Below are 10,593 nucleotides of genomic sequence, written 5' to 3'. Positions count from 1 at the left end.
GATAGTGTATGTAGATGATATGATCATTACAGGAGATGACTTAGAGGAAGTAGCAAGACTTCAAAAGCAATTGGCCACAGAATTTGAGATGAAAAATCTAGGAGGACTCAAATATTTTATGGGAATTGAAGTTGCTAGGTCAAAACATGACATATTCCTTTCCCAATGAAAATATATCCTGGATTTATTATCAGACGTAGGATTACTGGATTGTAAGCCTACAGATACACCGATAATTCAAAATCACAGACTAGGAGAATACCCAGACCAAGTGCCAACAGATAAAGGAAGGTATCAGAGAATAGTAGGAAAACTGATTTATCTCTCTCATACACGGCCGGACATTGCTTATGCAGTAAGTGTGGTAAGCCAATTCATGCACTGTTCGAGTGAAGATCATATGAATGCAGTGATTCAGATTCTCAAATACCTAAAGTTCTCTCCTGGAAAAGGACTTATGTTTACAAGAAACAATCACTTACGAGTGGAAGGCTACACAGATGCTGACTGGGCATGAAATATTTCTGATAGAAAATCAACTTCAGGTTATTTCATGTTGGTTGGAGAAAACCTAGTTACTTGGAGAAATAAGAAGCAAAATGTGGTAGCATTATCAAGTGCTGAAGCTGAGTTTTGTGGGATGGCTAAAGGTCTTTGTGAACTTCTCTGGCTCCAAAGGCTATTAACTGAAATTGGCCTTACTCCTAAGGGAGAAATGAATCTATTTTGTGATAACAAAGCTGCAATTGATATCTCTCACAATCCAGTCCAGCATGACCGGACCAAACATGTGGAAGTAAACCGACACTTCATCAAATAAAATCTTGAGGCCAAGATAATTCGATTTTTATTTGTTAAATCCGAAGACCAGTCGGCAGATATACTTACAAAAGTTGTATGTAGTAAAAGCTTCTACAACTCACTTGGCAAGTTGGGCATCCGAGATATATATGCACCAACTTGAAGGGGAGTGTTGGCATGAGTTGTCCTTTGCGAGATTAAAGGAGGAAGATCAGCAATATATTTATTATCAAATTAAGCCCATAAATGTATAGCTATAATTGGAAGTTTATGTTATTTACGTTACGGTAACAATCTGTTATATATATTCCTTTATTCATGTAAAAAAAAATATTGAAACAGAGAAGGATTTCTCTCTATTTGTTCCTCCATTCTGTCAACTCGACCTTTCATGGCATATTAGGGGACATATAGGGATATACTGGGAGGGTAGAATTGAAAAAAGAAACAAATTTCTGAAGTAGAGATATACTGGGAGGGTAGAATTGAAAAAAGAAAAAAGTATTTACCATGTTCCAACAATCCTACTAGTGTTAGCTTGATCTTCATTCCCCACAAATATACCCTCGTCGTTCCAAAATTTGAAAATTTTGGATACAGTTCTTGATGCAGGAGGATGTTACTAGCCTTCAGTTTATGAATATGGAGCATTCAATATATGCATTTATGCATGCAATCGACATCAATGGTGATGGTCGCCTTCTATCCACCTTCTTTTTTCATGAGGGAATATCAGTGATAGTTTTTTATCCTTGAAAACGGATAAATGCATTTCTGTGAGACTATCAAAAATTGTAACGAGTTTTCTGTGAAAGACCCATTAATCATTTCTCTCCAAAGTCAACCAATAATCCATACAGAGAACAGTATTTCCCAGCATAAATTACACTACAAAAGTATAATTACTCTCTAAAAATCGGACTATAAGCAAGAAGTTCGGGGAATTGACAATAGTGTATTCTTTTGGCACAGAGACCTTGAGAAATCTGTAGAATGCTGATGCATTCACTTCTTACAAACTTCCCATAATTTCTTACAGCCAATTGCAGACCCAGACAGAAAGATAGCAATGTCAGAAGTTCTATTTATCGAGCTTCAAGTTCTGTGATGGAGACATTGTTAATAGAAAATCTCTGTTTGTTCTGTTCAGAGGATTCTTTGTCTAAATAACCTAACCTTTCAGCGAATGCTGATTGTTTGGGAGCAGGAAGATCCACAATTTCGCTGTTTAGCATTGAAATTATAGTAGAAATAGTTGGTCTATCAGCCCTGTATTGCGTATTCAGGGGACATATAGCCACTGCATACGAAAAAAGAGATTAATGAAACAGTGATAGATGATAAGAATGGGATTTAAGAAACAAACAGGACTTACTATGTTCCGACAACCCTTCTAGTGTTTGCTTGATCTTCATTGCCACCAAATATCCTGGCCATACCAAAGTCTGAAATTTTCGGATTCAAATATCCTGGCCTTCAGATCTCGATGAATAATTTTTAGTCTGGAATCCCTGTGAAGGTAGAGCAGACCTCGACAGATTCCGTCAACAATGTCAAAACGTTTATTCCAATCTAGAAGTTGTTTCCTGAGAGGATCTAGACAAATTGCAGCCAAAAAAGAAGTGTGAGAGCTTCAATACTCCTAAAAGTAATTGTAATCTGCTCTAATGGTTATGTAAGTTGGGTAATTAGCTCTGACCAAAAAGAAATGCATCTAAGCTTTTGTTTGGCATGTACTCATAGACCAACATCTTCTCTCCTCCTTCAACACAGCAACCAAGGAGTCTCACAAGATTCTTATGTTGCAGTTTAGAAATCACCACAACCTCATTCATAAATTCTTCTAGTCCTTGCCCTGATGCTCTTGACAGTCTCTTCACAGCTATTTCCTGTCCATCTGCCAATCTTCCCTGCAAAGTTCCATTCATCCTATTTCTGGCAATTCAATTCAATTAACAATAAAAACTCCACTAGCTCACAAGCATTATTACCTTGTACACTGGACCAAAACCACCCTGCCCAAGCTTATTGGCAATGTCAAAGTTGTTTGTTGCAGCTACAAGCTCTGGTAAACTTAAAAGTGGTAGTTTAGCTTGGTTCAAGTCGTTTTGCATCATGCTTTCGTCTAGTGAGATCTTCATGCTTCTCTTCTTCCTTTCTGAGTTACATCCAGGAATTAGGCATTAGTTGAACATTGCATTTTTTTCTTTTCAATTAAAAGAGAGGATGGTTTTCAAGTCCAGCAATGGCTAGTACTCAAATGCATACTTACCTCTATAATCAGCAATTCGCCTCCACATACAGAACGCACAGATTGCGCTGATAATAGCTCCCACAACCACCGTTAAACCGATAATTACCTTCATACTTGTAGTTCTATTCTCTGCAGAAAACAGAGGTTTGTATTTTTAGATTGACAAAAACAATCCAGGGGAAAGGATCAAATTTCTTCTACTATCTACATGAATACGAAAGTACAACTGTAATTTCTATGAATATTTGAACAGAGTAAAATTTGAAGCAGTCTTGTAAAAGAAAACTAGACAAAAAAAAAATAAAACGATTACCAAGTTCTGAATAAGCTAGGCGAACGTAAAGATCTGCCCCTCCACTAGGAAACGTCCTTATATCAGTTAAGCTTTCCCACCACAACATACAGCGTATACCAGTATAATATGCATAAGCTATACAGGAACAATTATTCATGCAATTTTCTCTACATGTTTGTTCCGGAACTGAGAAGAGCCAGTCAGCAAAGTCTGGCACTTTCACTGTCGGCAGCTTCAAGAACCCATCTTCTTTGCCCGCTTCAGCACCATATTGTATTCTTTCGCACTTCAGAGGTCTCCTCCTAACACAACCACTAGTCCAGTTTCTACTATTCCATTCATCTGCATCTTTTGGTTCAAACCCTTTCATACAACTGCAAATTGGTGAGTTCTTTGCATTACAGATTCCAAATGACCCACACTTACCGTAGACATCGCACTCATTGTTTGGAACTCGCCACACGTTAACCCGTTCCTCCTTCCCATAATCCCAATATAGTTCACTAAAACTTCCATCATAACTCAAAACAAAACTTCCGATACTTGATTCGTTGGCAGAATTTAAGATTAGGGTAAACGTCCCATTTCCATCTGGTACAATATCAAATCCATTGATATTAACTGAATTCATTCCTGGAATTCCAATAAATACCTGACCATTCCATGGACCAGTCCGATAGATTGGATGACCATAATTCCAAATGAAACACTGAGGTATCCTTCCTGGATCAATTCCAACAGAGAAGGCCCCAATGGATGGATCTGAAGGGCTTCTCCATGAGGATAGCAATGTCTTCTCGCCTGTTCTTACGTTAGCGGTAAGTCTCATGTTCGTTATCATTGTATCAGAAGGTTCCTGAAAACTCTCCCATAAGCTGTTTCCACTTCCGATTTCTCGCAAGACAAGGTTTCCATCATCCATTAGCTGTGCACTTGAATTACCGACTCCCTTTGAGACATTTGATGACCAAAGAGTTTCTTTCTGACCATTCAAAACCACAAGATTTCCATCCCCAGATATTGTCATCACCCCAGAAGAATCGTTGAGTGGCTTGTTTCTGTTAGCTACCCAGACTGGTGTTATAGCCGTAACACTACTGAACCATATTCCTACATAACGATTAGTGGAATTGACAGGGCTGAAAAATCCCAGTTTGAACTTATTTCCCGCAGAGACTATCGCATCAGGATCTTTGACATACTGAGATGAAGTAATTGTATCTCTGGCAGCACCAAGTTGCAAACAAAAAAAACACGGTAGGAGTAGAAGGGCTACCATGAATTTGCTGCTGCCAAGTCCAGCTGTTGGATATTCTTCTAACTAATCGCTCGTGCTTCGTTACAATGAAAGGCTTACTAGATTTTGAGTGATGGACCAGTCGATATATGCATGTCATTGCCGAACAAATGTCCTCTTATGGAGATTGTTATTTTATCACGCATCTCAATCAAAAGGTAAACCTGAAAGGTTGGGTTTTTCAACAATTGTGACAGGTGCTTCCCTTTTCCTGGAAGGAAATTATAGGCACAAAAGTCGCCGCGGCAGGTACGTGCCGCCCGCAGGGATGGCAATTTTATTTTTATACCAGTCCAAATGTAATTCCATGAAGGTTCAAGAACAAGAACAAGATAAGAAGATGGTGAAACGTCTTGTCTGGTTATGGACACGTTTGCATAATTACAAAAATGTTTTATGAATATTATTCTTTATGGGATAGGTTCTTCACGGTCAAAACTCAGCATATGTAGCCATGTCAGTCACACGGCAAAGAAAATGGAAACATTTTTCTTTCACCGGCACAAGGCTTTGACAAAAACAAGTCCTAATGGGTCACTGTCTGTAAGGCTTGTTTCCATTTCAACCAAAAGAAATTACGGTTTCGTGGCTCATTTTTGAGAATTCACCATAAGTCATCGATGGCAAACACAAGTCACCATAAAGTTTTCTAAATTGTTTTAAGAACTCTATATTAAAATCATGATGATTAAAAAACTATATTTTATTGTTTTTTCTAAACCTTTTAAACCGCAATCTTGAAAATTACCACAATTTAAAACACACACACGCTCACTTGTTTTCTCAAAGCTAAAAATTTATTATTATTAAACTTGATTTGACGAGTCAATTTAAAACTAAATCATCTTGCAATTTGGTTGAACTAAAACTTGGCTTAGGTAGATATCTCGGCATATAGGAGAAGTTAACTTGGTATGATTTGATGAAAAACTCGAAACCTGGTGCCACATTAGGTTAGGGGGCAGGGCTCGCTCCTGTGCATCCCAAGCACGCAAACTATGAATCAATTAACCTAGTTAAAACTCAACATTAAAAAAACAAAAAACTAAATTAATTTGGGAAACCACTCTTCATCCATGATTTAGGCCTTGTTTTATGTTAACCTTTAGTTGAGTTTAGTATATACTAGATAGCTTGCTTGTGTTTCACTGTGAGGCAGATTGATTTTTTTAAAGCATAAAAAATCGATGATAAAGCGCTGTAAGTGTATTTAAAAAAATAATAATAACAGCTCCACATCATAAAAAGAAAACGGAAAAACAAATATTGACCGTTAATCCCTAGGATTCCAAACGATTAAAGATAAAATCAGGGAAAAATATCAATGAACAAAAAAAAAGTAAAAAACAAAAAACTCAACAAACCCGAGTGATGAAATTAAAAAAGAAAACCAAGATTATAGATCCAATGATAAAATCGAAAACAAATTAAAATTTGTTAAAGGTGTCAAGAATAAAAAATTAAAAACAAAACACAAAGGGCCAAAACTTATAATACCATCAAATAATGAAATAAAGGAACAAATTGAGAATTCCTAAGTCCATAAATTTACAAAATAATCCAAAATAAAAATAAAAATCAAATGAGTGATGACCATATTCAAAAAAAGAAAACACTTAAAAAAATCAAATTCAAAATACATCATTTGATGCTCAAAATGTTTGACCTGACAAGTTGACTTGTGATCTTAGAGCACAAGTCATAAAAATCTGATATTTATATTTCATTCATAAGAAAAAATCCTTGTAAGAAAAACTAAATTGAACAAAGCTAAAATAAAAAGCTTTAGATAACACGTGTTTTTTTTTTTCAAAATAAATGGAAAATCCCATAGGAATTGGGGGGAAAAGTAAGGAAATGTTTGAGGATGGAACCGGAAAAAAAAAATTATAAAAAGGAAAAAATCAAGCAATTCTTGGTGAACCATCTAAACCCAAGTTAATCTTCTATAGTCACAAACTGTTTAAAATCCAAACCTAAGCTCAACTAAGAAGCTCAATATAAAACAAATTCAATGTTAAAGGGTGAGATAAATTAATTTAATTAAAAAAATTATTGTTAGAAGAGCAAGATCTAACAAAAAGCACAAAAAAATATGAGGCAATACTAGACTAATTTATTGTTGTAGGATAAAAATAAATAAATTTAATTTAATTTTAAAAAATCATTTTAAAAGAAATAGATCCAACAAAAGAAAAAAAAAAAACCAAGTCAACTCATGTTACTTTCAAAAAGTCAAAAAAGTCCCTTTGAAAGTGAAAAAAAATACCAGATGATCAAACAAAAAAAACCTAAAGTAACCCAACTAACTTTAATAACCCATGACCTAAGATATGAGATAGGGATAACCTTACCAAAAAGAAAATCAAAAACAAATCACAAAGTTTAAGGCCCAATAAGTCAAGTTCAAATTATAGATAGGTCAAGTCTTTACTTTCTTCCTTCCTAATATCGGGTTTTTCTTACTTGTTTTCGTTAGCTCATATTTAAATCAAGAAGTGCATCTTCAAGTGCAAGAATAAAAGAAATCAATTTTTAAAAAAGGACTTAAAAACAAAACCGAACTTAAATTGAGCTAATCATCGAAACTGGTGGGCTAAGTCATGATTGTTGAAGACAAACGCAAAAAAATAACAAAGAAAAATTTTCGATCATAAAAAAAAATAAAAAAAATAAAAACAATGAGGACTAAATCATGCACAAAAAAAATATTGAAAGAAAATAATTAGGGATTAAATAAAAAAAAATAAAGAAAAGGATAAAAAAAGAGCAATAAAAAAAATAAGGACCAAAATTGAAAACAAAATAAAATTAAATTAAATTCTAAAAAATGAAATTAAAAAATAATTAATGCAAGGAATAATAAAATAGGGATCAAAAGAATAGGGATCAAATTGAATACAAAAATTCTATGAAAATAAAATGTAGAGGGATGAAATTAAAAAAATTAATTTTAAAAAGCCTTAAAATTAAAACAAATAAAAATTAAAATAATGAAGATCAATTTTAAAACAAATATAAATTGAAGGATACATTTGAATTATTAAAGGCTCAGCAAGAAAGCCAATGCACAAGAGAGAGAAAAGAAAGGGAAGTGGAAAAACTTTCATCATCGCTGAATCGCTGCTAACCAAACCTAATGCAACGCACCAATATCTGTATTGCCACCTAACGTGTCAGGTGACACGACGATCAGTGGATTTTGGCCATCTCATTTAGTGGGGGGTGATGATGCTCCAATGCATGCATAGCATACATTGGTTTTTTATATTGATTTATTAATATTTTAATAATTTGAATTATTAAAAAGCCCCTGAGGGTATTCTAATATTACAAATAAAAAAACACGTGGCAAAGATAAAAATAACCTCCTTTGCCAAGCTTAGATTTTTTTTAAATCAAAAGCTGAGCATTTCAGTTTGTTATATAAAAAAAATATACAAAGACAAAAATCTATTTTCTGTAGAGCCAAAACTTTTGAGCTTTTAATTGTATCATCGTCATTTAACTGTGTAAATAAAATTGAAAGTACACAAAAACCATAGATAAAAGATCTATTTTTTTTAGCTTTTAAGAATGAGAAGTGATTTTATTGTATTTAAAAAATATAAATTCACTATATTACCCCGCAAATGATATTTTAATTTTCTTAAAAAAAAATTATCCTTGAAATTAAAACAATTGTTCAGTGCATTAAACGACCACAAAAACAAAAGAAAACAGGTCTATTTTATTTCCCCTCACATACTACACGAAAAAGCTAAGTACTTTTATTTTATTTATTTTGTAATATATATAAAGAACATTATTTGCCGCACGAGTGATGCTGCCACCAGCCCAACCACCATTTTTTAGGCCTGAGATGGACCCTTATCCATATCAGGCTTAAATCTGATACTGATAATGTTTTTTGATGTGGCCCAATGCATATGAATGAGGAATAATGCAAATTTTAGATTTTGGATTTCCTTTGGGATAATGCACTATGCATCCGGCTAAATAAGTGAAAAAAAATATGGCCATGTTACGTTTTGGGATTAAATTATAGATACACACATATATGAGTTAAAAACTATATATAACCGTACTTTTTAAATTATTTCTTTTTATTTCAATATGTTAATTGAGGTAATCGAATGATTGGAAGATGAATATATTTCTGTATGAGAGGTATTTCAAATAAATTTATAAATATTAGTATAGCTTTAGTATTTTTTTTTTTTTGAAAAATATAAATATCAAGAAGTATAATATGACTAATTAATTCTACATGTATATTACTATAGATTACAGATTTAAAAAAAAAGATAAAGTAGCAATAATTAAATTTAAGAGATAAAAGATGAAATTAATTAGTGTTGATCCTTTTTTTTTTAGTTATTATCATAATTATCAAAGCAATTTAACTTTCCCGTTTAATTGTAAACCACATATAATTTCAACAAAATACCTTATATCTTGTTCATTAAGCTCGAAACCATAGTTATTAAACTCAAATCGATCCGAAGAGTTGATTTAGAACCCGATTAACTCGATGGCTGGACCAGTCCAGATGAGGTAAAAAGATTAAAAAACCCAGTTGACCTATCAAAACTAGGACCTGTTTTTTTTTTTTTAAATGTTTTTTTTTCTTCTAGTGAAAAACCCAATTTTTTTTATATATTTTTTTGTTGATTGTTAATTTTTTTAAAAATTTATTATATAAATACTAGAATAATATTTTATTTTAAAAAAAATTCTATACATCACATAATTACTAAATTTTTATTGGTTTCTTTCCCCCACTGCAGCCTCCTCCTAGTCTCGGAATCTTAAAAAGTACATGGCAATGCACCAACCATAAAAGAAGATACAAACACCTAAAACCCATTTTCATCGAAGCAACGGGCATTTTGGAATTGCTCTCATGCTCACACCCTTTCTGGCAATTCCCTGGATATATGAGCAGCTTCAAGATATGTAGAGCTCCAAAACCCAGCTTCTGAGAAAGAACGTTCTTTAATGGCATTGCTCTTGTTAATTGGCATTTCCTTCCATAAGCAGCCAAAAGATCTACGAAGTCCACTGCATGTCAGGTTCACTTGGTCATCATCCCTTTCCTCTTTTGGAATTTATAGACAGATAAATCTAGGGTTTATTACAAATCACCTATATATATATATGGTCTGGCCTAAATATTTGAAGCTTACCAATCACAACCATATATATGTCAACATTGATATATAAATATATATGTCCTATCCATTGATCATTTCCCCGTGGTGTTGACAGAAGATGAGAGGTTTGAGAGGGAATTCAAGTTTTGAAGAGAGCAATATTGGCCAAAAATCCACAGCATGGAAGCCTTCCAAATAGAACAGAGTAAAGGGTGGAAGAGACGTTACTTTCTGTGTTAATGTTTTTGTCCTATTGTAACGAACCAAAAATTTAAATTTTTCTTAATTTTTTTCTCCTGCTTATGAGGAATAGTATCACCGCATTATTTATGATGATTACGAAAGTTGAGAGCAATCTTTTTTTTTTTTCTAATATATATATATTATCAATTTTTAAAAATTTATTTTTTATTTTTGACATTAACACATTAAAATTATATAAAAAATATTATTTTAATATTTTTCAGGACAAACATAATTTTAAAAAGCATATAAAAAACAAAAATTAGTCATTACACTTCCAAACAATATTTAAGAGGGGTGGAGAAATAAACAAATAAAAAGATAAATTGAAAAACAAACTATGTGATACCAAGCAATATTAATTGTCAATTATTCCATATATTAATCGTTTACTAAAAAAATAAATTATTCATAAATTATTATTTTTCATTTAACCCATCATTAAGAAGGATTTCATGTATCACTTTGAATTCATACATATTTTTTTTTTGAGTCTGCCATACACAGGGGCGGAACTGAGGGGGGGCAAGCAGGGGCCCGGGCCCCC

General features: G+C 33.1%; 1 pseudogene; it reads right to left on the bottom strand.

The window, feature by feature from the left end:
• Nucleotides 1-1,627: 1,627 nt before the first annotated feature.
• Nucleotides 1,628-4,720, bottom strand: LOC118047411 (G-type lectin S-receptor-like serine/threonine-protein kinase At1g11300; annotated as a pseudogene).
• Nucleotides 4,721-10,593: the final 5,873 nt, after the last annotated feature.

Source organism: Populus alba, chromosome 11 (genome assembly GCF_005239225.2).
Source record: "Populus alba chromosome 11, ASM523922v2, whole genome shotgun sequence".
Classification (NCBI taxonomy): domain Eukaryota; kingdom Viridiplantae; phylum Streptophyta; class Magnoliopsida; order Malpighiales; family Salicaceae; genus Populus; species Populus alba.
Note: the sequence above shows the minus strand (reverse complement) of the source record. Positions and strands in the feature narration are given on the sequence as shown.